Genomic DNA, 24306 nt, shown 5'->3' with positions numbered 1-24306 from the left:
CAACACATAAGGAAAGGGTGCACCGGTCCTGGAAATACTGCAATACCAGGTCAATGCGTGGAGTGGACAGAGCAAGCTCTATTTCCATCTCCCTGTTCTAAAAATCCATTTAATATATGGTCCCCAGATAGGGGACGTATCAGATATTAAACTGATAAGAACAGATACTACACTTGATCTTAGCCAAAAGGCCGAGAAGCGATAACCCGAACGGGCCGCGCGTTGCCCGAGCCTGCCCGATACTGCTGTTCAGCCCTTGCAGCGATTCAGCCTACTTCTAGGCAATTCCATGGGGCCCTGCAGGCTCACACACTCACAGCTACACGGGAGGTGAATAAAGGCCGGAGAGGAAGCCAGACAGGATTTGCTTCTTTTGCTTGCACCACAATGCAGTGCTGAAAGAGGAGGAATCTACATAAAAACGCCTTCCTGGCAACGCCCAAATGCCCTGCTGCCATGCAGATAAACACTGGCAGCGGCAGCAAGTGCATGCCCACAGCCACCCCTTGTTCCTTCACACCTTGTATCAGCTGTAATCCAGTCCAGTCCAGTGCTGCCTGCTGAGCAGCACTGACCAACACTGCCTGGGCCCAGGCTTTTATCTCTGAGGCCCCATTATGATGTCAGAAAGCTGGCTCTGGAATCCTGAGGGCTCCACTATGACACGTGCAAAGTTCCGTCTGAACTTTATATAAGACGGTGAGGCTCAGTCAGTCACTCAGTGTTGCCTGAGAGGGCAACACTGCAACAGCCGGCCGCCAGGCTGTCTTTTTTTTGCACAGCTAGTTGCCTCCAGGAGGCCACAAGAGGGAGACAAGGGACTGCAAAATGGAAAATAGGCATCCACCAACTTTACAGACAACTTCTCCTTGCTCCTACAACCTCCATCCTTGCACAGTTTGTTATTCTTCTAGGTAACATAGTAACAAATCCAAATTGCTGCTCTCTTTGTAGGCAAGCAAGGCTTTGTTGCAACTGCAATTCTTACTTCTTCTTGAAATGTAGGGACGACAGTACATTCCATCACATCCATCTAGTGTACACAGGTAGGTCCATTGTGGCGGGCAGGCGAGCGGGCGGGCTGCTTTATTGGCTGTTTGCTGTTCCCCTACTCCACTCCACTATTTGACTGTTGTGCTGCATCAATCAATCAATCAATCAATCAATCAATCAATCAATCAATCAATCAATCAATCAGTGGCTGGCTCAGGTGCAGCTCTTTAACTTACCTAAAAGGGAGGGCGGAGAGAAGACAAGGAAGGTGAATGAGGTGTTCCAATGTGAAATGCCGGAAACACAGAAACACAGACGACACACAACAAGAGGTGGCAATCTATTCATTAATTGCATTTAATCAATGAGCTCATTATCACTCATGCATTGTCCAACAGGTGTTGAAATAATGGGATTAAAAGGGGAGATCCCTTCAGAAAGACAGAAACAATAGCAAAGACAAAAAACACTTTTGGAATCTGCTTTTAGTCAACACATAAGGAAATGGTGCACCGGTCCTGGAAATACTGCAATACCAGGTCAATGCGTGGAGTGGACAGAGCAAGCTCTATTTCCATCTCCCTGTTCTAAAAATCCATTTAATATATGGTCCCCAGATAGGGGACGTATCAGATATTAAACTGATAAGAACAGATACTACACTTGATCTTAGCCAAAAGGCCGAGAAGCGATAACCCGAACGGGCCGCGCGTTGCCCGAGGCTGCCCGATACTGCTGTTCAGCCCTTGCAGCGATTCAGCCTACTTCTAGGCAATTCCATGGGGCCCTGCAGGCTCACACACTCACAGCTACACGGGAGGTGAATAAAGGCCGGAGAGGAAGCCAGACAGGATTTGCTTCTTTTGCTTGCACCACAATGCAGTGCTGAAAGAGGAGGAATCTACATAAAAACGCCTTCCTGGCAACGCCCAAATGCCCTGCTGCCATGCAGATAAACACTGGCAGCGGCAGCAAGTGCATGCCCACAGCCACCCCTTGTTCCTTCACACCTTGTATCAGCTGTAATCCAGTCCAGTCCAGTGCTGCCTGCTGAGCAGCACTGACCAACACTGCCTGGGCCCAGGCTTTTATCTCTGAGGCCCCATTATGATGTCAGAAAGCTGGCTCTGGAATCCTGAGGGCTCCACTATGACACGTGCAAAGTTCCGTCTGAACTTTATATAAGACGGTGAGGCTCAGTCAGTCACTCAGTGTTGCCTGAGAGGGCAACACTGCAACAGCCGGCCGCCAGGCTGTCTTTTTTTTGCACAGCTAGTTGCCTCCAGGAGGCCACAAGAGGGAGACAAGGGACTGCAAAATGGAAAATAGGCATCCACCAACTTTACAGACAACTTCTCCTTGCTCCTACAACCTCCATCCTTGCACAGTTTGTTATTCTTCTAGGTAACATAGTAACAAATCCAAATTGCTGCTCTCTTTGTAGGCAAGCAAGGCTTTGTTGCAACTGCAATTCTTACTTCTTCTTGAAATGTAGGGACGACAGTACATTCCATCACATCCATCTAGTGTACACAGGTAGGTCCATTGTGGCGGGCAGGCGAGCGGGCGGGCTGCTTTATTGGCTGTTTGCTGTTCCCCTACTCCACTCCACTATTTGACTGTTGTGCTGCATCAATCAATCAATCAATCAATCAATCAATCAATCAATCAATCAATCAATCAATCAATCAGTGGCTGGCTCAGGTGCAGCTCTTTAACTTACCTAAAAGGGAGGGCGGAGAGAAGACAAGGAAGGTGAATGAGGTGTTCCAATGTGAAATGCCGGAAACACAGAAACACAGACGACACACAACAAGAGGTGGCAATCTATTCATTAATTGCATTTAATCAATGAGCTCATTATCACTCATGCATTGTCCAACAGGTGTTGAAATAATGGGATTAAAAGGGGAGATCCCTTCAGAAAGACAGAAACAATAGCAAAGACAAAAAACACTTTTGGAATCTGCTTTTAGTCAACACATAAGGAAAGGGTGCACCGGTCCTGGAAATACTGCAATACCAGGTCAATGCGTGGAGTGGACAGAGCAAGCTCTATTTCCATCTCCCTGTTCTAAAAATCCATTTAATATATGGTCCCCAGATAGGGGACGTATCAGATATTAAACTGATAAGAACAGATACTACACTTGATCTTAGCCAAAAGGCCGAGAAGCGATAACCCGAACGGGCCGCGCGTTGCCCGAGCCTGCCCGATACTGCTGTTCAGCCCTTGCAGCGATTCAGCCTACTTCTAGGCAATTCCATGGGGCCCTGCAGGCTCACACACTCACAGCTACACGGGAGGTGAATAAAGGCCGGAGAGGAAGCCAGACAGGATTTGCTTCTTTTGCTTGCACCACAATGCAGTGCTGAAAGAGGAGGAATCTACATAAAAACGCCTTCCTGGCAACGCCCAAATGCCCTGCTGCCATGCAGATAAACACTGGCAGCGGCAGCAAGTGCATGCCCACAGCCACCCCTTGTTCCTTCACACCTTGTATCAGCTGTAATCCAGTCCAGTCCAGTGCTGCCTGCTGAGCAGCACTGACCAACACTGCCTGGGCCCAGGCTTTTATCTCTGAGGCCCCATTATGATGTCAGAAAGCTGGCTCTGGAATCCTGAGGGCTCCACTATGACACGTGCAAAGTTCCGTCTGAACTTTATATAAGACGGTGAGGCTCAGTCAGTCACTCAGTGTTGCCTGAGAGGGCAACACTGCAACAGCCGGCCGCCAGGCTGTCTTTTTTTTGCACAGCTAGTTGCCTCCAGGAGGCCACAAGAGGGAGACAAGGGACTGCAAAATGGAAAATAGGCATCCACCAACTTTACAGACAACTTCTCCTTGCTCCTACAACCTCCATCCTTGCACAGTTTGTTATTCTTCTAGGTAACATAGTAACAAATCCAAATTGCTGCTCTCTTTGTAGGCAAGCAAGGCTTTGTTGCAACTGCAATTCTTACTTCTTCTTGAAATGTAGGGACGACAGTACATTCCATCACATCCATCTAGTGTACACAGGTAGGTCCATTGTGGCGGGCAGGCGAGCGGGCGGGCTGCTTTATTGGCTGTTTGCTGTTCCCCTACTCCACTCCACTATTTGACTGTTGTGCTGCATCAATCAATCAATCAATCAATCAATCAATCAATCAATCAATCAATCAATCAGTGGCTGGCTCAGGTGCAGCTCTTTAACTTACCTAAAAGGGAGGGCGGAGAGAAGACAAGGAAGGTGAATGAGGTGTTCCAATGTGAAATGCCGGAAACACAGAAACACAGACGACACACAACAAGAGGTGGCAATCTATTCATTAATTGCATTTAGGCCTCATTCACACGGCAGGGTTTCCCGTCCGGGTGCCGGCCGTTCATAAATCGGCCGGCACCCGGCTGCATTAGGAATGATAGACCCCTAATGGGGCTATTCACACGACCGATTTTTTGACGGCCGGAAAATCCGGCCGTCAAAAAATAGGACATGCTCTATCTTTGCCCGGACACCCGGCCGCCCGGCTCCCATAGAAGTCTATGGGGCCGGGTATTACACGGCCATCACCGGAATGTGTTCCGAGTGATGGCCGGGTTTCCCGGCGCTTGCGCTCTATCTCCTCCTCCTCACAGCGCAGAGTGCATGTGAGGAGGAGGAGTTGATGCCATTTTGACGAATGGCATCGCTGCACACTGTGTTGCAGGGCCGGGGTGTACAGCAGGTGGAGGGAGCGCTGCGCTGGCTCCCTTCCCCTGCTTGTTAAAAGCACCCTGGCTCGGCGACACCTTAGATGGCGCCGCTAGTAGCAGCAGCTGCTGCGGCTGCTACTACTGTAGCGACGCCACTATAGCAGAGCGGGGAGATATCTCCCCGCTCTGCTATGTGCTAGCCGCACTTTAGCTCCTTGAAGGAGCGGAATCCCCGTGTGTTCGGGGATTCCGCTCCTGGACAGAGCGCTTGATGTCTCTGTCCATATCTGGGCAGTGACATCAGGGGAAACTCCTGAAGCGGAATCCCCGAACACATGGGGATTCCCCTTCAGGAGCTGCCGCTGATGTCACTGTCCGGATCTACCCGGCCCGGCACGGATGCATAACTTTATGCAAACCGGCCGGGCAGAATGGCCGATTTTACCGGCCGGCACTCGGGCTCGGACCCGACCCGGTCGTGTGAATCCCGCCTTAATCAATGAGCTCATTATCACTCATGCATTGTCCAACAGGTGTTGAAATAATGGGATTAAAAGGGGAGATCCCTTCAGAAAGACAGAAACAATAGCAAAGACAAAAAACACTTTTGGAATCTGCTTTTAGTCAACACATAAGGAAAGGGTGCACCGGTCCTGGAAATACTGCAATACCAGGTCAATGCGTGGAGTGGACAGAGCAAGCTCTATTTCCATCTCCCTGTTCTAAAAATCCATTTAATATATGGTCCCCAGATAGGGGACGTATCAGATATTAAACTGATAAGAACAGATACTACACTTGATCTTAGCCAAAAGGCCGAGAAGCGATAACCCGAACGGGCCGCGCGTTGCCCGAGCCTGCCCGATACTGCTGTTCAGCCCTTGCAGCGATTCAGCCTACTTCGAGGCAATTCCATGGGGCCCTGCAGGCTCACACACTCACAGCTACACGGGAGGTGAATAAAGGCCGGAGAGGAAGCCAGACAGGATTTGCTTCTTTTGCTTGCACCACAATGCAGTGCTGAAAGAGGAGGAATCTACATAAAAACGCCTTCCTGGCAACGCCCAAATGCCCTGCTGCCATGCAGATAAACACTGGCAGCGGCAGCAAGTGCATGCCCACAGCCACCCCTTGTTCCTTCACACCTTGTATCAGCTGTAATCCAGTCCAGTCCAGTGCTGCCTGCTGAGCAGCACTGACCAACACTGCCTGGGCCCAGGCTTTTATCTCTGAGGCCCCATTATGATGTCAGAAAGCTGGCTCTGGAATCCTGAGGGCTCCACTATGACACGTGCAAAGTTCCGTCTGAACTTTATATAAGACGGTGAGGCTCAGTCAGTCACTCAGTGTTGCCTGAGAGGGCAACACTGCAACAGCCGGCCGCCAGGCTGTCTTTTTTTTGCACAGCTAGTTGCCTCCAGGAGGCCACAAGAGGGAGACAAGGGACTGCAAAATGGAAAATAGGCATCCACCAACTTTACAGACAACTTCTCCTTGCTCCTACAACCTCCATCCTTGCACAGTTTGTTATTCTTCTAGGTAACATAGTAACAAATCCAAATTGCTGCTCTCTTTGTAGGCAAGCAAGGCTTTGTTGCAACTGCAATTCTTACTTCTTCTTGAAATGTAGGGACGACAGTACATTCCATCACATCCATCTAGTGTACACAGGTAGGTCCATTGTGGCGGGCAGGCGAGCGGGCGGGCTGCTTTATTGGCTGTTTGCTGTTCCCCTACTCCACTCCACTATTTGACTGTTGTGCTGCATCAATCAATCAATCAATCAATCAATCAATCAATCAATCAATCAATCAGTGGCTGGCTCAGGTGCAGCTCTTTAACTTACCTAAAAGGGAGGGCGGAGAGAAGACAAGGAAGGTGAATGAGGTGTTCCAATGTGAAATGCCGGAAACACAGAAACACAGACGACACACAACAAGAGGTGGCAATCTATTCATTAATTGCATTTAATCAATGAGCTCATTATCACTCATGCATTGTCCAACAGGTGTTGAAATAATGGGATTAAAAGGGGAGATCCCTTCAGAAAGACAGAAACAATAGCAAAGACAAAAAACACTTTTGGAATCTGCTTTTAGTCAACACATAAGGAAATGGTGCACCGGTCCTGGAAATACTGCAATACCAGGTCAATGCGTGGAGTGGACAGAGCAAGCTCTATTTCCATCTCCCTGTTCTAAAAATCCATTTAATATATGGTCCCCAGATAGGGGACGTATCAGATATTAAACTGATAAGAACAGATACTACACTTGATCTTAGCCAAAAGGCCGAGAAGCGATAACCCGAACGGGCCGCGCGTTGCCCGAGGCTGCCCGAGGCTGCCCGATACTGCTGTTCAGCCCTTGCAGCGATTCAGCCTACTTCTAGGCAATTCCATGGGGCCCTGCAGGCTCACACACTCACAGCTACACGGGAGGTGAATAAAGGCCGGAGAGGAAGCCAGACAGGATTTGCTTCTTTTGCTTGCACCACAATGCAGTGCTGAAAGAGGAGGAATCTACATAAAAACGCCTTCCTGGCAACGCCCAAATGCCCTGCTGCCATGCAGATAAACACTGGCAGCGGCAGCAAGTGCATGCCCACAGCCACCCCTTGTTCCTTCACACCTTGTATCAGCTGTAATCCAGTCCAGTCCAGTGCTGCCTGCTGAGCAGCACTGACCAACACTGCCTGGGCCCAGGCTTTTATCTCTGAGGCCCCATTATGATGTCAGAAAGCTGGCTCTGGAATCCTGAGGGCTCCACTATGACACGTGCAAAGTTCCGTCTGAACTTTATATAAGACGGTGAGGCTCAGTCAGTCACTCAGTGTTGCCTGAGAGGGCAACACTGCAACAGCCGGCCGCCAGGCTGTCTTTTTTTTGCACAGCTAGTTGCCTCCAGGAGGCCACAAGAGGGAGACAAGGGACTGCAAAATGGAAAATAGGCATCCACCAACTTTACAGACAACTTCTCCTTGCTCCTACAACCTCCATCCTTGCACAGTTTGTTATTCTTCTAGGTAACATAGTAACAAATCCAAATTGCTGCTCTCTTTGTAGGCAAGCAAGGCTTTGTTGCAACTGCAATTCTTACTTCTTCTTGAAATGTAGGGACGACAGTACATTCCATCACATCCATCTAGTGTACACAGGTAGGTCCATTGTGGCGGGCAGGCGAGCGGGCGGGCTGCTTTATTGGCTGTTTGCTGTTCCCCTACTCCACTCCACTATTTGACTGTTGTGCTGCATCAATCAATCAATCAATCAATCAATCAATCAATCAATCAATCAATCAGTGGCTGGCTCAGGTGCAGCTCTTTAACTTACCTAAAAGGGAGGGCGGAGAGAAGACAAGGAAGGTGAATGAGGTGTTCCAATGTGAAATGCCGGAAACACAGAAACACAGACGACACACAACAAGAGGTGGCAATCTATTCATTAATTGCATTTAATCAATGAGCTCATTATCACTCATGCATTGTCCAACAGGTGTTGAAATAATGGGATTAAAAGGGGAGATCCCTTCAGAAAGACAGAAACAATAGCAAAGACAAAAAACACTTTTGGAATCTGCTTTTAGTCAACACATAAGGAAAGGGTGCACCGGTCCTGGAAATACTGCAATACCAGGTCAATGCGTGGAGTGGACAGAGCAAGCTCTATTTCCATCTCCCTGTTCTAAAAATCCATTTAATATATGGTCCCCAGATAGGGGACGTATCAGATATTAAACTGATAAGAACAGATACTACACTTGATCTTAGCCAAAAGGCCGAGAAGCGATAACCCGAACGGGCCGCGCGTTGCCCGAGCCTGCCCGATACTGCTGTTCAGCCCTTGCAGCGATTCAGCCTACTTCTAGGCAATTCCATGGGGCCCTGCAGGCTCACACACTCACAGCTACACGGGAGGTGAATAAAGGCCGGAGAGGAAGCCAGACAGGATTTGCTTCTTTTGCTTGCACCACAATGCAGTGCTGAAAGAGGAGGAATCTACATAAAAACGCCTTCCTGGCAACGCCCAAATGCCCTGCTGCCATGCAGATAAACACTGGCAGCGGCAGCAAGTGCATGCCCACAGCCACCCCTTGTTCCTTCACACCTTGTATCAGCTGTAATCCAGTCCAGTCCAGTGCTGCCTGCTGAGCAGCACTGACCAACACTGCCTGGGCCCAGGCTTTTATCTCTGAGGCCCCATTATGATGTCAGAAAGCTGGCTCTGGAATCCTGAGGGCTCCACTATGACACGTGCAAAGTTCCGTCTGAACTTTATATAAGACGGTGAGGCTCAGTCAGTCACTCAGTGTTGCCTGAGAGGGCAACACTGCAACAGCCGGCCGCCAGGCTGTCTTTTTTTTGCACAGCTAGTTGCCTCCAGGAGGCCACAAGAGGGAGACAAGGGACTGCAAAATGGAAAATAGGCATCCACCAACTTTACAGACAACTTCTCCTTGCTCCTACAACCTCCATCCTTGCACAGTTTGTTATTCTTCTAGGTAACATAGTAACAAATCCAAATTGCTGCTCTCTTTGTAGGCAAGCAAGGCTTTGTTGCAACTGCAATTCTTACTTCTTCTTGAAATGTAGGGACGACAGTACATTCCATCACATCCATCTAGTGTACACAGGTAGGTCCATTGTGGCGGGCAGGCGAGCGGGCGGGCTGCTTTATTGGCTGTTTGCTGTTCCCCTACTCCACTCCACTATTTGACTGTTGTGCTGCATCAATCAATCAATCAATCAATCAATCAATCAATCAATCAATCAATCAATCAATCAATCAATCAATCAATCAGTGGCTGGCTCAGGTGCAGCTCTTTAACTTACCTAAAAGGGAGGGCGGAGAGAAGACAAGGAAGGTGAATGAGGTGTTCCAATGTGAAATGCCGGAAACACAGAAACACAGACGACACACAACAAGAGGTGGCAATCTATTCATTAATTGCATTTAGGCCTCATTCACACGGCAGGGTTTCCCGTCCGGGTGCCGGCCGTTCATAAATCGGCCGGCACCCGGCTGCATTAGGAATGATAGACCCCTAATGGGGCTATTCACACGACCGATTTTTTGACGGCCGGAAAATCCGGCCGTCAAAAAATAGGACATGCTCTATCTTTGCCCGGACACCCGGCCGCCCGGCTCCCATAGAAGTCTATGGGGCCGGGTATTACACGGCCATCACCGGAATGTGTTCCGAGTGATGGCCGGGTTTCCCGGCGCTTGCGCTCTATCTCCTCCTCCTCACAGCGCAGAGTGCATGTGAGGAGGAGGAGTTGATGCCATTTTGACGAATGGCATCGCTGCACACTGTGTTGCAGGGCCGGGGTGTACAGCAGGTGGAGGGAGCGCTGCGCTGGCTCCCTTCCCCTGCTTGTTAAAAGCACCATGGCTCGGCGACACCTTAGATGGCGCCGCTAGTAGCAGCAGCTGCTGCGGCTGCTACTACTGTAGCGACGCCACTATAGCAGAGCGGGGAGATATCTCCCCGCTCTGCTATGTGCTAGCCGCACTTTAGCTCCTTGAAGGAGCGGAATCCCCGTGTGTTCGGGGATTCCGCTCCTGGACAGAGCGCTTGATGTCTCTGTCCATATCTGGGCAGTGACATCAGGGGAAACTCCTGAAGCGGAATCCCCGAACACATGGGGATTCCCCTTCAGGAGCTGCCGCTGATGTCACTGTCCGGATCTACCCGGCCCGGCACGGATGCATAACTTTATGCAAACCGGCCGGGCAGAATGGCCGATTTTACCGGCCGGCACTCGGGCTCGGACCCGACCCGGTCGTGTGAATCCCGCCTTAATCAATGAGCTCATTATCACTCATGCATTGTCCAACAGGTGTTGAAATAATGGGATTAAAAGGGGAGATCCCTTCAGAAAGACAGAAACAATAGCAAAGACAAAAAACACTTTTGGAATCTGCTTTTAGTCAACACATAAGGAAAGGGTGCACCGGTCCTGGAAATACTGCAATACCAGGTCAATGCGTGGAGTGGACAGAGCAAGCTCTATTTCCATCTCCCTGTTCTAAAAATCCATTTAATATATGGTCCCCAGATAGGGGACGTATCAGATATTAAACTGATAAGAACAGATACTACACTTGATCTTAGCCAAAAGGCCGAGAAGCGATAACCCGAACGGGCCGCGCGTTGCCCGAGCCTGCCCGATACTGCTGTTCAGCCCTTGCAGCGATTCAGCCTACTTCTAGGCAATTCCATGGGGCCCTGCAGGCTCACACACTCACAGCTACACGGGAGGTGAATAAAGGCCGGAGAGGAAGCCAGACAGGATTTGCTTCTTTTGCTTGCACCACAATGCAGTGCTGAAAGAGGAGGAATCTACATAAAAACGCCTTCCTGGCAACGCCCAAATGCCCTGCTGCCATGCAGATAAACACTGGCAGCGGCAGCAAGTGCATGCCCACAGCCACCCCTTGTTCCTTCACACCTTGTATCAGCTGTAATCCAGTCCAGTCCAGTGCTGCCTGCTGAGCAGCACTGACCAACACTGCCTGGGCCCAGGCTTTTATCTCTGAGGCCCCATTATGATGTCAGAAAGCTGGCTCTGGAATCCTGAGGGCTCCACTATGACACGTGCAAAGTTCCGTCTGAACTTTATATAAGACGGTGAGGCTCAGTCAGTCACTCAGTGTTGCCTGAGAGGGCAACACTGCAACAGCCGGCCGCCAGGCTGTCTTTTTTTTGCACAGCTAGTTGCCTCCAGGAGGCCACAAGAGGGAGACAAGGGACTGCAAATGGAAAATAGGCATCCACCAACTTTACAGACAACTTCTCCTTGCTCCTACAACCTCCATCCTTGCACAGTTTGTTATTCTTCTAGGTAACATAGTAACAAATCCAAATTGCTGCTCTCTTTGTAGGCAAGCAAGGCTTTGTTGCAACTGCAATTCTTACTTCTTCTTGAAATGTAGGGACGACAGTACATTCCATCACATCCATCTAGTGTACACAGGTAGGTCCATTGTGGCGGGCAGGCGAGCGGGCTAGGGCTGCTTTATTGGCTGTTTGCTGTTCCCCTACTCCACTCCACTATTTGACTGTTGTGCTGCATCAATCAATCAATCAATCAATCAATCAATCAATCAATCAATCAATCAATCAATCAATCAGTGGCTGGCTCAGGTGCAGCTCTTTAACTTACCTAAAAGGGAGGGCGGAGAGAAGACAAGGAAGGTGAATGAGGTGTTCCAATGTGAAATGCCGGAAACACAGAAACACAGACGACACACAACAAGAGGTGGCAATCTATTCATTAATTGCATTTAATCAATGAGCTCATTATCACTCATGCATTGTCCAACAGGTGTTGAAATAATGGGATTAAAAGGGGAGATCCCTTCAGAAAGACAGAAACAATAGCAAAGACAAAAAACACTTTTGGAATCTGCTTTTAGTCAACACATAAGGAAAGGGTGCACCGGTCCTGGAAATACTGCAATACCAGGTCAATGCGTGGAGTGGACAGAGCAAGCTCTATTTCCATCTCCCTGTTCTAAAAATCCATTTAATATATGGTCCCCAGATAGGGGACGTATCAGATATTAAACTGATAAGAACAGATACTACACTTGATCTTAGCCAAAAGGCCGAGAAGCGATAACCCGAACGGGCCGCGCGTTGCCCGAGCCTGCCCGATACTGCTGTTCAGCCCTTGCAGCGATTCAGCCTACTTCTAGGCAATTCCATGGGGCCCTGCAGGCTCACACACTCACAGCTACACGGGAGGTGAATAAAGGCCGGAGAGGAAGCCAGACAGGATTTGCTTCTTTTGCTTGCACCACAATGCAGTGCTGAAAGAGGAGGAATCTACATAAAAACGCCTTCCTGGCAACGCCCAAATGCCCTGCTGCCATGCAGATAAACACTGGCAGCGGCAGCAAGTGCATGCCCACAGCCACCCCTTGTTCCTTCACACCTTGTATCAGCTGTAATCCAGTCCAGTCCAGTGCTGCCTGCTGAGCAGCACTGACCAACACTGCCTGGGCCCAGGCTTTTATCTCTGAGGCCCCATTATGATGTCAGAAAGCTGGCTCTGGAATCCTGAGGGCTCCACTATGACACGTGCAAAGTTCCGTCTGAACTTTATATAAGACGGTGAGGCTCAGTCAGTCACTCAGTGTTGCCTGAGAGGGCAACACTGCAACAGCCGGCCGCCAGGCTGTCTTTTTTTTGCACAGCTAGTTGCCTCCAGGAGGCCACAAGAGGGAGACAAGGGACTGCAAAATGGAAAATAGGCATCCACCAACTTTACAGACAACTTCTCCTTGCTCCTACAACCTCCATCCTTGCACAGTTTGTTATTCTTCTAGGTAACATAGTAACAAATCCAAATTGCTGCTCTCTTTGTAGGCAAGCAAGGCTTTGTTGCAACTGCAATTCTTACTTCTTCTTGAAATGTAGGGACGACAGTACATTCCATCACATCCATCTAGTGTACACAGGTAGGTCCATTGTGGCGGGCAGGCGAGCGGGCGGGCTGCTTTATTGGCTGTTTGCTGTTCCCCTACTCCACTCCACTATTTGACTGTTGTGCTGCATCAATCAATCAATCAATCAATCAATCAATCAATCAATCAATCAATCAATCAATCAGTGGCTGGCTCAGGTGCAGCTCTTTAACTTACCTAAAAGGGAGGGCGGAGAGAAGACAAGGAAGGTGAATGAGGTGTTCCAATGTGAAATGCCGGAAACACAGAAACACAGACGACACACAACAAGAGGTGGCAATCTATTCATTAATTGCATTTAATCAATGAGCTCATTATCACTCATGCATTGTCCAACAGGTGTTGAAATAATGGGATTAAAAGGGGAGATCCCTTCAGAAAGACAGAAACAATAGCAAAGACAAAAAACACTTTTGGAATCTGCTTTTAGTCAACACATAAGGAAAGGGTGCACCGGTCCTGGAAATACTGCAATACCAGGTCAATGCGTGGAGTGGACAGAGCAAGCTCTATTTCCATCTCCCTGTTCTAAAAATCCATTTAATATATGGTCCCCAGATAGGGGACGTATCAGATATTAAACTGATAAGAACAGATACTACACTTGATCTTAGCCAAAAGGCCGAGAAGCGATAACCCGAACGGGCCGCGCGTTGCCCGAGCCTGCCCGATACTGCTGTTCAGCCCTTGCAGCGATTCAGCCTACTTCTAGGCAATTCCATGGGGCCCTGCAGGCTCACACACTCACAGCTACACGGGAGGTGAATAAAGGCCGGAGAGGAAGCCAGACAGGATTTGCTTCTTTTGCTTGCACCACAATGCAGTGCTGAAAGAGGAGGAATCTACATAAAAACGCCTTCCTGGCAACGCCCAAATGCCCTGCTGCCATGCAGATAAACACTGGCAGCGGCAGCAAGTGCATGCCCACAGCCACCCCTTGTTCCTTCACACCTTGTATCAGCTGTAATCCAGTCCAGTCCAGTGCTGCCTGCTGAGCAGCACTGACCAACACTGCCTGGGCCCAGGCTTTTATCTCTGAGGCCCCATTATGATGTCAGAAAGCTGGCTCTGGAATCCTGAGGGCTCCACTATGACACGTGCAAAGTTCCGTCTGAACTTTATATAAGACGGTGAGGCTCAGTCAGTCACTCAGTGTTGCCTGAGAGGGCAACACTGCAACAGCCGGCCGCCAGGCTGTCTTTTTTTTGCACAGCTAGTTGCCTCCAGGAGGCCACAAGAGGGAGACAAGGGACTGCAAAATGGAAAATAGGCATCCACCAACTTTACAGACAACTTCTCCTTGCTCCTACAACCTCCATCCTTGCACAGTTTGTTATTCTTCTAGGTAACATAGTAACAAATCCAAATTGCTGCTCTCTTTGTAGGCAAGCAAGGCTTTGTTGCAACTGCAATTCTTACTTCTTCTTGAAATGTAGGGACGACAGTACATTCCATCACATCCATCTAGTGTACACAGGTAGGTCCATTGTGGCGGGCAGGCGAGCGGGCGGGCTGCTTTATTGGCTGTTTGCTGTTCCCCTACTCCACTCCACTATTTGACTGTTGTGCTGCATCAATCAATCAATCAATCAATCAATCAATCAATCAATCAATCAGTGGCTGGCTCAGGTGCAGCTCTTTAACTTACCTAAAAGGGAGGGCGGAGAGAAGACAAGGAAGGTGAATGAGGTGTTCCAATGTGAAATGCCGGAAACACAGAAACACAGACGACACACAACAAGAGGTGGCAATCTATTCATTAATTGCATTTAATCAATGAGCTCATTATCACTCATGCATTGTCCAACAGGTGTTGAAATAATGGGATTAAAAGGGGAGATCCCTTCAGAAAGACAGAAACAATAGCAAAGACAAAAAACACTTTTGGAATCTGCTTTTAGTCAACACATAAGGAAAGGGTGCACCGGTCCTGGAAATACTGCAATACCAGGTCAATGCGTGGAGTGGACAGAGCAAGCTCTATTTCCATCTCCCTGTTCTAAAAATCCATTTAATATATGGTCCCCAGATAGGGGACGTATCAGATATTAAACTGATAAGAACAGATACTACACTTGATCTTAGCCAAAAGGCCGAGAAGCGATAACCCGAACGGGCCGCGCGTTGCCCGAGCCTGCCCGATACTGCTGTTCAGCCCTTGCAGCGATTCAGCCTACTTCTAGGCAATTCCATGGGGCCCTGCAGGCTCACACACTCACAGCTACACGGGAGGTGAATAAAGGCCGGAGAGGAAGCCAGACAGGATTTGCTTCTTTTGCTTGCACCACAATGCAGTGCTGAAAGAGGAGGAATCTACATAAAAACGCCTTCCTGGCAACGCCCAAATGCCCTGCTGCCATGCAGATAAACACTGGCAGCGGCAGCAAGTGCATGCCCACAGCCACCCCTTGTTCCTTCACACCTTGTATCAGCTGTAATCCAGTCCAGTCCAGTGCTGCCTGCTGAGCAGCACTGACCAACACTGCCTGGGCCCAGGCTTTTATCTCTGAGGCCCCATTATGATGTCAGAAAGCTGGCTCTGGAATCCTGAGGGCTCCACTATGACACGTGCAAAGTTCCGTCTGAACTTTATATAAGACGGTGAGGCTCAGTCAGTCACTCAGTGTTGCCTGAGAGGGCAACACTGCAACAGCCGGCCGCCAGGCTGTCTTTTTTTTGCACAGCTAGTTGCCTCCAGGAGGCCACAAGAGGGAGACAAGGGACTGCAAAATGGAAAATAGGCATCCACCAACTTTACAGACAACTTCTCCTTGCTCCTACAACCTCCATCCTTGCACAGTTTGTTATTCTTCTAGGTAACATAGTAACAAATCCAAATTGCTGCTCTCTTTGTAGGCAAGCAAGGCTTTGTTGCAACTGCAATTCTTACTTCTTCTTGAAATGTAGGGACGACAGTACATTCCATCACATCCATCTAGTGTACACAGGTAGGTCCATTGTGGCGGGCAGGCGAGCGGGCGGGCTGCTTTATTGGCTGTTTGCTGTTCCCCTACTCCACTCCACTATTTGACTGTTGTGCTGCATCAATCAATCAATCAATCAATCAATCAATCAATCAATCAATCAATCAATCAATCAATCAGTGGCTGGCTCAGGTGCAGCTCTTTAACTTACCTAAAAGGGAGGGCGGAGAGAAGACAAGGAAGGTGAATGAGGTGTTCCAATGTGAAATGCCGGAAACACAGAAACACAGACGACACACAACAAGAGGTGGCAATCTATTCATTAATTGCATTTAATCAATGAGCTCATTATCACTCATGCATTGTCCAACAGGTGTTGAAATAATGGGATTAAAAGGGGAGATCCCTTCAGAAAGACAGAAACAATAGCAAAGACAAAAAACACTTTTGGAATCTGCTTTTAGTCAACACATAAGGAAAGGGTGCACCGGTCCTGGAAATACTGCAATACCAGGTCAATGCGTGGAGTGGACAGAGCAAGCTCTATTTCCATCTCCCTGTTCTAAAAATCCATTTAATATATGGTCCCCAGATAGGGGACGTATCAGATATTAAACTGATAAGAACAGATACTACACTTGATCTTAGCCAAAAGGCCGAGAAGCGATAACCCGAACGGGCCGCGCGTTGCCCGAGCCTGCCCGATACTGCTGTTCAGCCCTTGCAGCGATTCAGCCTACTTCTAGGCAATTCCATGGGGCCCTGCAGGCTCACACACTCACAGCTACACGGGAGGTGAATAAAGGCCGGAGAGGAAGCCAGACAGGATTTGCTTCTTTTGCTTGCACCACAATGCAGTGCTGAAAGAGGAGGAATCTACATAAAAACGCCTTCCTGGCAACGCCCAAATGCCCTGCTGCCATGCAGATAAACACTGGCAGCGGCAGCAAGTGCATGCCCACAGCCACCCCTTGTTCCTTCACACCTTGTATCAGCTGTAATCCAGTCCAGTCCAGTGCTGCCTGCTGAGCAGCACTGACCAACACTGCCTGGGCCCAGGCTTTTATCTCTGAGGCCCCATTATGATGTCAGAAAGCTGGCTCTGGAATCCTGAGGGCTCCACTATGACACGTGCAAAGTTCCGTCTGAACTTTATATAAGACGGTGAGGCTCAGTCAGTCACTCAGTGTTGCCTGAGAGGGCAACACTGCAACAGCCGGCCGCCAGGCTGTCTTTTTTTTGCACAGCTAGTTGCCTCCAGGAGGCCACAAGAGGGAGACAAGGGACTGCAAAATGGAAAATAGGCATCCACCAACTTTACAGACAACTTCTCCTTGCTCCTACAACCTCCATCCTTGCACAGTTTGTTATTCTTCTAGGTAACATAGTAACAAATCCAAATTGCTGCTCTCTTTGTAGGCAAGCAAGGCTTTGTTGCAACTGCAATTCTTACTTCTTCTTGAAATGTAGGGACGACAGTACATTCCATCACATCCATCTAGTGTACACAGGTAGGTCCATTGTGGCGGGCAGGCGAGCGGGCGGGCTGCTTTATTGGCTGTTTGCTGTTCCCCTACTCCACTCCACTATTTGACTGTTGTGCTGCATCAATCAATCAATCAATCAATCAATCAATCAATCAATCAATCAATCAATCAATCAGTGGCTGGCTCAGGTGCAGCTCTTTAACTTACCTAAAAGGGAGGGCGGAGAGAAGACAAGGAAGGTGAATGAGGTGTTCCAATGTGAAATGCCGGAAACACAGAAACACAGACGACACACAACAAGAGGTGGCAATCTATTCATTAATTGCATTTAATCAATGAGCTCATTATCACTCATGCATTGTCCAACAGGTGTTGAAATAATGGGATTAAAAGGGGAGATCCCTTCAGAAAGACAGAAACAATAGCAAAGACAAAAAACACTTTTGGAATCTGCTTTTAGTCAACACATAAGGAAAGGGTGCACCGGTCCTGGAAATACTGCAATACCAGGTCAATGCGTGGAGTGGACAGAGCAAGCTCTATTTCCATCTCCCTGTTCTAAAAATCCATTTAATATATGGTCCCCAGATAGGGGACGTATCAGATATTAAACTGATAAGAACAGATACTACACTTGATCTTAGCCAAAAGGCCGAGAAGCGATAACCCGAACGGGCCGCGCGTTGCCCGAGCCTGCCCGATACTGCTGTTCAGCCCTTGCAGCGATTCAGCCTACTTCTAGGCAATTCCATGGGGCCCTGCAGGCTCACACACTCACAGCTACACGGGAGGTGAATAAAGGCCGGAGAGGAAGCCAGACAGGATTTGCTTCTTTTGCTTGCACCACAATGCAGTGCTGAAAGAGGAGGAATCTACATAAAAACGCCTTCCTGGCAACGCCCAAATGCCCTGCTGCCATGCAGATAAACACTGGCAGCGGCAGCAAGTGCATGCCCACAGCCACCCCTTGTTCCTTCACACCTTGTATCAGCTGTAATCCAGTCCAGTCCAGTGCTGCCTGCTGAGCAGCACTGACCAACACTGCCTGGGCCCAGGCTTTTATCTCTGAGGCCCCATTATGATGTCAGAAAGCTGGCTCTGGAATCCTGAGGACTCCACTATGACACGTGCAAAGTTCCGTCTGAACTTTATATAAGACGGTGAGGCTCAGTCAGTCACTCAGTGTTGCCTGAGAGGGCAACACTGCAACAGCCGGCCGCCAGGCTGTCTTTTTTTTGCACAGCTAGTTGCCTCCAGGAGGCCACAAGAGGGAGACAAGGGACTGCAAAATGGAAAATAGGCATCCACCAACTTTACAGACAACTTCTCCTTGCTCCTACAACCTCCATCCTTGCACAGTTTGTTATTCTTCTAGGTAACATAGTAACAAATCCAAATTGCTGCTCTCTTTGTAGGCAAGCAAGGCTTTGTTGCAACTGCAATTCTTACTTCTTCTTGAAATGTAGGGACGACAGTACATTCCATCACATCCATCTAGTGTACACAGGTAGGTCCATTGTGGCGGGCAGGCGAGCGGGCGGGCTGCTTTATTGGCTGTTTGCTGTTCCCCTACTCCACTCCACTATTTGACTGTTGTGCTGCATCAATCAATCAATCAATCAATCAATCAATCAATCAATCAATCAATCAATCATTGGCTGGCTCAGGTGCAGCTCTTTTAACTTACCTAAAAGGGAGGGCGGAGAGAAGACAAGGAAGGTGAATGAGGTGTTCCAATGTGAAATGCCGGAAACACAGAAACACAGACGACACACAACAAGAGGTGGCAATCTATTCATTAATTGCATTTAATCAATGAGCTCATTATCACTCATGCATTGTCCAACAGGTGTTGAAATAATGGGATTAAAAGGGGAGATCCCTTCAGAAAGACAGAAACAATAGCAAAGACAAAAAACACTTTTGGAATCTGCTTTTAGTCAACACATAAGGAAAGGGTGCACCGGTCCTGGAAATACTGCAATACCAGGTCAATGCGTGGAGTGGACAGAGCAAGCTCTATTTCCATCTCCCTGTTCTAAAAATCCATTTAATATATGGTCCCCAGATAGGGGACGTATCAGATATTAAACTGATAAGAACAGATACTACACTTGATCTTAGCCAAAAGGCCGAGAAGCGATAACCCGAACGGGCCGCGCGTTGCCCGAGCCTGCCCGATACTGCTGTTCAGCCCTTGCAGCGATTCAGCCTACTTCTAGGCAATTCCATGGGGCCCTGCAGGCTCACACACTCACAGCTACACGGGAGGTGAATAAAGGCCGGAGAGGAAGCCAGACAGGATTTGCTTCTTTTGCTTGCACCACAATGCAGTGCTGAAAGAGGAGGAATCTACATAAAAACGCCTTCCTGGCAACGCCCAAATGCCCTGCTGCCATGCAGATAAACACTGGCAGCGGCAGCAAGTGCATGCCCACAGCCACCCCTTGTTCCTTCACACCTTGTATCAGCTGTAATCCAGTCCAGTCCAGTGCTGCCTGCTGAGCAGCACTGACCAACACTGCCTGGGCCCAGGCTTTTATCTCTGAGGCCCCATTATGATGTCAGAAAGCTGGCTCTGGAATCCTGAGGGCTCCACTATGACACGTGCAAAGTTCCGTCTGAACTTTATATAAGACGGTGAGGCTCAGTCAGTCACTCAGTGTTGCCTGAGAGGGCAACACTGCAACAGCCGGCCGCCAGGCTGTCTTTTTTTTGCACAGCTAGTTGCCTCCAGGAGGCCACAAGAGGGAGACAAGGGACTGCAAAATGGAAAATAGGCATCCACCAACTTTACAGACAACTTCTCCTTGCTCCTACAACCTCCATCCTTGCACAGTTTGTTATTCTTCTAGGTAACATAGTAACAAATCCAAATTGCTGCTCTCTTTGTAGGCAAGCAAGGCTTTGTTGCAACTGCAATTCTTACTTCTTCTTGAAATGTAGGGACGACAGTACATTCCATCACATCCATCTAGTGTACACAGGTAGGTCCATTGTGGCGGGCAGGCGAGCGGGCGGGCTGCTTTATTGGCTGTTTGCTGTTCCCCTACTCCACTCCACTATTTGACTGTTGTGCTGCATCAATCAATCAATCAATCAATCAATCAATCAATCAATCAGTGGCTGGCTCAGGTGCAGCTCTTTAACTTACCTAAAAGGGAGGGCGGAGAGAAGACAAGGAAGGTGAATGAGGTGTTCCAATGTGAAATGCCGGAAACACAGAAACACAGACGACACACAACAAGAGGTGGCAATCTATTCATTAATTGCATTTAATCAATGAGCTCATTATCACTCATGCATTGTCCAACAGGTGTTGAAATAATGGCATTAAAAGGGGAGATCCCTTCAGAAAGACAGAAACAATAGCAAAGACAAAAAACACTTTTGGAATCTGCTTTTAGTCAACACATAAGGAAAGGGTGCACCGGTCCTGGAAATACTGCAATACCAGGTCAATGCGTGGAGTGGACAGAGCAAGCTCTATTTCCATCTCCCTGTTCTAAAAATCCATTTAATATATGGTCCCCAGATAGGGGACGTATCAGATATTAAACTGATAAGAACAGATACTACACTTGATCTTAGCCAAAAGGCCGAGAAGCGATAACCCGAACGGGCCGCGCGTTGCCCGAGCCTGCCCGATACTGCTGTTCAGCCCTTGCAGCGATTCAGCCTACTTCTAGGCAATTCCATGGGGCCCTGCAGGCTCACACACTCACAGCTACACGGGAGGTGAATAAAGGCCGGAGAGGAAGCCAGACAGGATTTGCTTCTTTTGCTTGCACCACAATGCAGTGCTGAAAGAGGAGGAATCTACATAAAAACGCCTTCCTGGCAACGCCCAAATGCCCTGCTGCCATGCAGATAAACACTGGCAGCGGCAGCAAGTGCATGCCCACAGCCACCCCTTGTTCCTTCACACCTTGTATCAGCTGTAATCCAGTCCAGTCCAGTGCTGCCTGCTGAGCAGCACTGACCAACACTGCCTGGGCCCAGGCTTTTATCTCTGAGGCCCCATTATGATGTCAGAAAGCTGGCTCTGGAATCCTGAGGGCTCCACTATGACACGTGCAAAGTTCCGTCTGAACTTTATATAAGACGGTGAGGCTCAGTCAGTCACTCAGTGTTGCCTGAGAGGGCAACACTGCAACAGCCGGCCGCCAGGCTGTCTTTTTTTTGCACAGCTAGTTGCCTCCAGGAGGCCACAAGAGGGAGACAAGGGACTGCAAAATGGAAAATAGGCATCCACCAACTTTACAGACAACTTCTCCTTGCTCCTACAACCTCCATCCTTGCACAGTTTGTTATTCTTCTAGGTAACATAGTAACAAATCCAAATTGCTGCTCTCTTTGTAGGCAAGCAAGGCTTTGTTGCAACTGCAATTCTTACTTCTTCTTGAAATGTAGGGACGACAGTACATTCCATCACATCCATCTAGTGTACACAGGTAGGTCCATTGTGGCGGGCAGGCGAGCGGGCGGGCTGCTTTATTGGCTGTTTGCTGTTCCCCTACTCCACTCCACTATTTGACTGTTGTGCTGCATCAATCAATCAATCAATCAATCAATCAATCAATCAATCAATCAATCAATCAGTGGCTGGCTCAGGTGCAGCTCTTTAACTTACCTAAAAGGGAGGGCGGAGAGAAGACAAGGAAGGTGAATGAGGTGTTCCAATGTGAAATGCCGGAAACACAGAAACACAGACGACACACAACAAGAGGTGGCAATCTATTCATTAATTGCATTTAATCAATGAGCTCATTATCACTCATGCATTGTCCAACAGGTGTTGAAATAATGGGATTAAAAGGGGAGATCCCTTCAGAAAGACAGAAACAATAGCAAAGACAAAAAACACTTTTGGAATCTGCTTTTAGTCAACACATAAGGAAAGGGTGCACCGGTCCTGGAAATACTGCAATACCAGGTCAATGCGTGGAGTGGACAGAGCAAGCTCTATTTCCATCTCCCTGTTCTAAAAATCCATTTAATATATGGTCCCCAGATAGGGGACGTATCAGATATTAAACTGATAAGAACAGATACTACACTTGATCTTAGCCAAAAGGCCGAGAAGCGATAACCCGAACGGGCCGCGCGTTGCCCGAGCCTGCCCGATACTGCTGTTCAGCCCTTGCAGCGATTCAGCCTACTTCTAGGCAATTCCATGGGGCCCTGCAGGCTCACACACTCACAGCTACACGGGAGGTGAATAAAGGCCGGAGAGGAAGCCAGACAGGATTTGCTTCTTTTGCTTGCACCACAATGCAGTGCTGAAAGAGGAGGAATCTACATAAAAACGCCTTCCTGGCAACGCCCAAATGCCCTGCTGCCATGCAGATAAACACTGGCAGCGGCAGCAAGTGCATGCCCACAGCCACCCCTTGTTCCTTCACACCTTGTATCAGCTGTAATCCAGTCCAGTCCAGTGCTGCCTGCTGAGCAGCACTGACCAACACTGCCTGGGCCCAGGCTTTTATCTCTGAGGCCCCATTATGATGTCAGAAAGCTGGCTCTGGAATCCTGAGGGCTCCACTATGACACGTGCAAAGTTCCGTCTGAACTTTATATAAGACGGTGAGGCTCAGTCAGTCACTCAGTGTTGCCTGAGAGGGCAACACTGCAACAGCCGGCCGCCAGGCTGTCTTTTTTTTGCACAGCTAGTTGCCTCCAGGAGGCCACAAGAGGGAGACAAGGGACTGCAAAATGGAAAATAGGCATCCACCAACTTTACAGACAACTTCTCCTTGCTCCTACAACCTCCATCCTTGCACAGTTTGTTATTCTTCTAGGTAACATAGTAACAAATCCAAATTGCTGCTCTCTTTGTAGGCAAGCAAGGCTTTGTTGCAACTGCAATTCTTACTTCTTCTTGAAATGTAGGGACGACAGTACATTCCATCACATCCATCTAGTGTACACAGGTAGGTCCATTGTGGCGGGCAGGCGAGCGGGCGGGCTGCTTTATTGGCTGTTTGCTGTTCCCCTACTCCACTCCACTATTTGACTGTTGTGCTGCAATCAATCAATCAATCAATCAATCAATCAATCAATCAATCAATCAATCAATCAATCAGTGGCTGGCTCAGGTGCAGCTCTTTAACTTACCTAAAAGGGAGGGCGGAGAGAAGACAAGGAAGGTGAATGAGGTGTTCCAATGTGAAATGCCGGAAACACAGAAACACAGACGACACACAACAAGAGGTGGCAATCTATTCATTAATTGCATTTAATCAATGAGCTCATTATCACTCATGCATTGTCCAACAGGTGTTGAAATAATGGGATTAAAAGGGGAGATCCCTTCAGAAAGACAGAAACAATAGCAAAGACAAAAAACACTTTTGGAATCTGCTTTTAGTCAACACATAAGGAAAGGGTGCACCGGTCCTGGAAATACTGCAATACCAGGTCAATGCGTGGAGTGGACAGAGCAAGCTCTATTTCCATCTCCCTGTTCTAAAAATCCATTTAATATATGGTCCCCAGATAGGGGACGTATCAGATATTAAACTAATAAGAACAGATACTACACTTGATCTTAGCCAAAAGGCCGAGAAGCGATAACCCGAACGGGCCGCGCGTTGCCCGAGCCTGCCCGATACTGCTGTTCAGCCCTTGCAGCGATTCAGCCTACTTCTAGGCAATTCCATGGGGCCCTGCAGGCTCACACACTCACAGCTACACGGGAGGTGAATAAAGGCCGGAGAGGAAGCCAGACAGGATTTGCTTCTTTTGCT

The 24306-nt window shown here is 48.6% G+C and overlaps 16 non-coding genes across 16 annotated transcripts; all 16 read right to left on the bottom strand.

Annotated features, from left to right (window-relative positions):
- Positions 1–12: 12 nt before the first annotated feature.
- On the bottom strand, positions 13–203 carry LOC142686904 (U2 spliceosomal RNA). The gene has a single exon (XR_012856200.1). It is a non-coding gene; the product is annotated as a U2 spliceosomal RNA (small nuclear RNA).
- A 1292-nt stretch (positions 204–1495) lies between these two features.
- On the bottom strand, positions 1496–1686 carry LOC142687120 (U2 spliceosomal RNA). Its single transcript, XR_012856396.1, has one exon. It is a non-coding gene; the product is annotated as a U2 spliceosomal RNA (small nuclear RNA).
- Positions 1687–2982: 1296 nt separating this feature from the next.
- LOC142686892 (U2 spliceosomal RNA) lies at positions 2983–3173 on the bottom strand. Its single transcript, XR_012856189.1, has one exon. It is a non-coding gene; the product is annotated as a U2 spliceosomal RNA (small nuclear RNA).
- A 2137-nt stretch (positions 3174–5310) lies between these two features.
- LOC142686880 (U2 spliceosomal RNA) lies at positions 5311–5501 on the bottom strand. The gene has a single exon (XR_012856178.1). It is a non-coding gene; the product is annotated as a U2 spliceosomal RNA (small nuclear RNA).
- Positions 5502–6785: 1284 nt separating this feature from the next.
- On the bottom strand, positions 6786–6976 carry LOC142687119 (U2 spliceosomal RNA). The gene has a single exon (XR_012856395.1). It is a non-coding gene; the product is annotated as a U2 spliceosomal RNA (small nuclear RNA).
- A 1294-nt stretch (positions 6977–8270) lies between these two features.
- On the bottom strand, positions 8271–8461 carry LOC142686868 (U2 spliceosomal RNA). The gene has a single exon (XR_012856167.1). It is a non-coding gene; the product is annotated as a U2 spliceosomal RNA (small nuclear RNA).
- A 2157-nt stretch (positions 8462–10618) lies between these two features.
- On the bottom strand, positions 10619–10809 carry LOC142686855 (U2 spliceosomal RNA). Its single transcript, XR_012856155.1, has one exon. It is a non-coding gene; the product is annotated as a U2 spliceosomal RNA (small nuclear RNA).
- A 1297-nt stretch (positions 10810–12106) lies between these two features.
- LOC142686843 (U2 spliceosomal RNA) lies at positions 12107–12297 on the bottom strand. Its single transcript, XR_012856144.1, has one exon. It is a non-coding gene; the product is annotated as a U2 spliceosomal RNA (small nuclear RNA).
- Positions 12298–13589: 1292 nt separating this feature from the next.
- Positions 13590–13780, bottom strand: LOC142686830 (U2 spliceosomal RNA). The gene has a single exon (XR_012856133.1). It is a non-coding gene; the product is annotated as a U2 spliceosomal RNA (small nuclear RNA).
- A 1280-nt stretch (positions 13781–15060) lies between these two features.
- LOC142686817 (U2 spliceosomal RNA) lies at positions 15061–15251 on the bottom strand. Its single transcript, XR_012856122.1, has one exon. It is a non-coding gene; the product is annotated as a U2 spliceosomal RNA (small nuclear RNA).
- A 1296-nt stretch (positions 15252–16547) lies between these two features.
- LOC142686805 (U2 spliceosomal RNA) lies at positions 16548–16738 on the bottom strand. Its single transcript, XR_012856111.1, has one exon. It is a non-coding gene; the product is annotated as a U2 spliceosomal RNA (small nuclear RNA).
- Positions 16739–18030: 1292 nt separating this feature from the next.
- Positions 18031–18221, bottom strand: LOC142686793 (U2 spliceosomal RNA). The gene has a single exon (XR_012856100.1). It is a non-coding gene; the product is annotated as a U2 spliceosomal RNA (small nuclear RNA).
- A 1289-nt stretch (positions 18222–19510) lies between these two features.
- On the bottom strand, positions 19511–19701 carry LOC142686781 (U2 spliceosomal RNA). Its single transcript, XR_012856089.1, has one exon. It is a non-coding gene; the product is annotated as a U2 spliceosomal RNA (small nuclear RNA).
- Positions 19702–20977: 1276 nt separating this feature from the next.
- Positions 20978–21168, bottom strand: LOC142686769 (U2 spliceosomal RNA). The gene has a single exon (XR_012856078.1). It is a non-coding gene; the product is annotated as a U2 spliceosomal RNA (small nuclear RNA).
- Positions 21169–22456: 1288 nt separating this feature from the next.
- On the bottom strand, positions 22457–22647 carry LOC142686757 (U2 spliceosomal RNA). The gene has a single exon (XR_012856067.1). It is a non-coding gene; the product is annotated as a U2 spliceosomal RNA (small nuclear RNA).
- A 1293-nt stretch (positions 22648–23940) lies between these two features.
- On the bottom strand, positions 23941–24131 carry LOC142687134 (U2 spliceosomal RNA). The gene has a single exon (XR_012856409.1). It is a non-coding gene; the product is annotated as a U2 spliceosomal RNA (small nuclear RNA).
- Positions 24132–24306: the final 175 nt, after the last annotated feature.

This window comes from Rhinoderma darwinii (assembly GCF_050947455.1).
Source record: "Rhinoderma darwinii isolate aRhiDar2 chromosome 5 unlocalized genomic scaffold, aRhiDar2.hap1 SUPER_5_unloc_19, whole genome shotgun sequence".
Classification (NCBI taxonomy): Eukaryota; Metazoa; Chordata; class Amphibia; order Anura; family Rhinodermatidae; genus Rhinoderma; species Rhinoderma darwinii.
The sequence above is the reverse complement of the archived record's forward strand: the minus strand, read 5'-3'. Positions and strand labels throughout refer to the sequence as shown.